This window comes from Ranitomeya variabilis, chromosome 2 (assembly GCF_051348905.1).
Source record: "Ranitomeya variabilis isolate aRanVar5 chromosome 2, aRanVar5.hap1, whole genome shotgun sequence".
Lineage (NCBI taxonomy): Eukaryota > Metazoa > Chordata > Amphibia > Anura > Dendrobatidae > Ranitomeya > Ranitomeya variabilis.
In genome coordinates this window covers 594798094-594802457 of record NC_135233.1, presented here as the reverse complement: position 1 = coordinate 594802457, position 4364 = coordinate 594798094, and positions in this window count along the sequence as shown.

Here is a 4364-nt window from a genome sequence, read left to right as displayed (position 1 = left end):
AGAAAGCTGGACGCTGGGGGGGCAGAAAGCTGGACACGGGGGGGCAGAAAGCTGGACACGGGGGGGCAGAAAGCTGGACACGGGGGGGCAGAATGGAGAAACGGGGCATGATTGGAGACACAGGGGGCAGGATGACAGACATGGCGGCATGACTGGAGACAGATGGGGCAGGATCATGGGGCAGGATGGATACGATGGAGACAGATGGGGCAGGATGGATACTCATTAGGGCAGGATGGGAGAACATATGGCTGACGCCAGGAATGAGACACACAGGGGCTAGGATGGCGAATATTATTACCATAAGGGCTTATTAAGGGATATTATTACTGCAGTGATGTATTTATTTTATTTTTTGAGTATACTGTTTTAAATGGAGGGGCGGTCCTATTACTGTGTACAGTGACACTGTCGCCTTCTTCGTGTGGTGTAATGTAAAAGTTGGGAAAATTAAGTAATGTGTTCTGCAAGTGGAACTCGAGATAACTGTGTTATTTCCTGCAGAGACGAGTCCTGGCTGGATGAAGTGATGGCGGTCTGTGCGGGATGAAAGATGAAGGACTTCACCTAGAGACGTCACTGGTGAGTCAGTGTGTTACCTATACACTGACACTATACACTGTATACTACACTCACTGGCCACTTTATTAGGTACACCTGTCCAACTTCTTGTTAACACTTAATTTCTAATCAGCCAATCACATGGCGGCAACTCAGTGCATTTAGGCATGTAGACATGGTCAAGACAATCTCCTGCAGTTCAAACCGAGCATCAGTATGGGGAAGAAAGGTGATTTGAGTGCCTTTGAACGTGGCATGGTTGTTGGTGCCAGAAGGGCTGGTCTGAGTATTTCAGAAACTGCTGATCTACTGGGATTTTCACGCACAACCATCTCTAGGGTTTACAGAGAATGGTCCGAAAAAGAAAAAAAATCCAGTGAGCGGCAGTTCTGTGGGCGGAAATGCCTTGTTGATGCCAGAGGTCAGAGGAGAATGGGCAGACTGGTTCGAGCTGATAGAAAGGCAACAGTGACTCAAATCGCCACCCGTTACAACCAAGGTAGGCCTAAGAGCATCTCTGAACGCACAGTGCGTCGAACTTTGAGGCAGATGGGCTACAGCAGCAGAAGACCACACCGGGTACCACTCCTTTCAGCTAAGAACAGGAAACTGAGGCTACAATTTGTACAAGCTCATCGAAATTGGACAGTAGAAGATTGGAAAAACGTTGCTTGGTCTGATGAGTCTCGATTTCTGCTGCGACATTCGGATGGTAGGGTCAGAATTTGGCGTAAACAACATGAAAGCATGGATCCATCCTGCCTTGTATGGAGCATCTTTGGGATGTGCAGCCGACAAATCTGCGGCAACTGTGTGATGCCATCATGTCAATATGGACCAAAATCTCTGAGGAATGCTTCCAGCACCTTGTTGAATCTATGCCACGAAGAATTGAGGCAGTTCTGAAGGCAAAAGGGGGTCCAACCCGTTACTAGCATGGTGTACCTAAGGCTACGTTCACATTTGCGTTGTGCGTCGCCGCAACGCACAACGCAAACAAACGCAGCAAAACGCATGCACAACGCTGCGTTTTGCGCCGCATGCTTTCAACGCATGCGGCGCAAAACGCAGCGTTTTTTGTAAACGCAGTTGCGTTTTCAACAAAAAAAACGCAGCGTTTTGCGCCGCATGCGTTTTTTTGTGCAGTGAGTCATTCTTCATCCCACCCACAAAAAAAGTGTCTACACAATAGATAAGGACCACCAATGGCTAGAAGAGGGTTGGTGTTTATGTAATTGTGTATATATACCATGGCAGACATGAATTCCTCCCATTTTGCTGGTATTCATGATGGAGCGTCCCATGGACAGTATCGTCATGGATATGGAGATGGAATTTGCCTTGGCTCATGCCTATGCTGTCGCCTGTGCTCATCAAAGAGAAAGAGAAAAACGGAGATGGATTCATCGCCGATTTTGGATACACCCTATCTTGGAAGTCCGGGAGAGCCGTGGAGCATACCATAGCTTGTTTGGCGAACTGAATGAGAACCTGGAGAAATATTTCGAGTACACCAGGATGTCTCAGGACAGCTTCCGCTATCTTCTGCGTCGGGTGGAAGGAGCCATTAGCAGGCAGGACACGCAGCTCCGGAGAGCTATTTCTGCAGAGGAGCGGCTTCTGGTGACTCTACGGTACGTAGCTGTTTGAATGACTGAGATATGTTCGGCTACGTTCACATCTTCCCTTTTTTTTTTTTTTTTTCTTAATTTTTTTTGGGGGTGGTATGGTCAATGTACTTTTATAAATTGCAATGTACTTTAATGTAATTTCTTTTTCTTCTTGGCAGTTTCCTGGCTACCGGAGAGACCTTGAGATCCCTTCAATTTCAGTTCCGGATTGGAGTCTCCACTCTCTCCGGAATTCTTGCTGAGACCTGCCGCGCTTTGTGGGATAATCTCCGGGAAGAATTTTTACCCGTCCCTACAAGCGATATCTGGTTGGCCAACGCCCAGAAATTTGACCAAGTGTGTTCATTTCCAAACTGTATTGGTGCGGTGGATGGCAAGCACATTCGGATTACCAAGCCAGGGAAAAGTGGATCCCTTTTCTACAACTATAAAAAAATATTTTTCCACTGTGCTGATGGCAATTGCCGGTGCGGACTGCCGTTTTCTCGCAGTCGACATTGGTGCGTTTGGCCGTTCAAATGACTCGAGCACATTCAAAGAGTCGGATATGGGCCAAAAATTATATGGCAACAATTTCAATTTCCCCCAGCCACGACCTCTTCCCCACACCGAAGGCCCTGCGATGCCATTTGTTGTGGTTGGGGATGAGGCATTCCAAATGTCTGCCAACCTATTGAAACCCTACTCCAGTCGGGGCTTGGACCATACGAAAAGGGTGTTCAATTACAGACTGTCCAGGGCCAGAAGGACTGTGGAGTGCGCCTTTGGCATCCTTGTCTCCAAATGGCGGATATTAGGATCCGCCATTAATCTGAAAACTGAGACAGTGGATGAGGTGGTGAAGGCGTGTGTGGTTCTCCACAATTTTATTCTGGCCAAAGAGAGACTGAACGTTGATCTCGATGAAACCATAGCCAACCCATTGCCCGATTTCCATGATCATCCTCTGAGGACAAGTGTGGAAATTGCGCAGATGAGGGATCGTTTTGCGGCCTATTTTGTGTCAGATGTTGGCCGTCTGTCATGGCAAGATACAATGGTGTAGTAAACTGTTGGACTGTATTCTGGTGTGACTATGCTTAAAATAGTTCACCAATGTAATGTGCCTTATCTAAAAAACTTGTAACCCTTTGTTTTTAAAATGTTGTGTTTTAATAAAAAAAATTTCTTAAGTTTTCTACCCTGCTTCAAAGACAAAATTTATACCATACCATATAACATATTTATTTGTTTGTCAGATCGCCGTGTATCATTGTGTTTGACAGCAAAATCAACGATACCAGCGATGTTTTACAATGGTAATCAGGGTAAATATCGGGTTACTAAGAGTAGGGCGGCGCATAGTAAACTGATATTTACCCTGTTTCCCAGTGTGAAAGTTTACAAAAAAAACAGTACATATACTCATCTTCGCGTCCCCCGGCGTCTGCTTCCTGCACGGACTGAGCGCCGGCCGGAAAGTGAATGCACAGCACAGCGGTGATGTGACCGCTCTGCTGTTAGGGCCGTCACTCAGTCAGGGCAGGGAAGCGGACGCCGGGGGACGCAATTCTGAGTGTATGTACTGTTGTTTGATTTACAAAACACTGGTAACCAGGGTAATCATCGGAAGCGCGGCGGCTTGCGCTTAACAACCTGATGTTTACCCTGGTTACCCAGGGACCTCGGCATCGTTGGTCGCTGGAGAGCTGTCACACAGACAGCTCTCCAGCGACCAAATAGCGATGCTGCAGTGATCTGCATCATTGTATGTTTCGCTGCAGCATTGTTAAGTGTGAAGGTACCTTTACGGTATGTGTCCACGTTCAGGATTGCATCATGATTTTGTCACGATTTTTCTTCAGTATTTGTAATACAAAACCAGGAGTGGAACAATTAGAGGCAAAGTAGAATAGAAACATCTGCTCCACTTCTGTATTTATCACCCACTCCTGGTTTTGGGTTACAAAATACTGATGAAAAATCGTGACCAAATCCTCATGCAATCCTGAGCGTGGACACATACCCTAGTGATTGAAAACACCTCATACACTTTATTGTTTGTAAACACCTCATACAGCAATGAGAGACACACCAAAAAAGGCAAAATAAAAAAGTTAAAAATAGTGTCTGACATTGCATATATGAGTTGTTTTAAACACATAATATGTGTAGACGGCGCACGGTGTGACT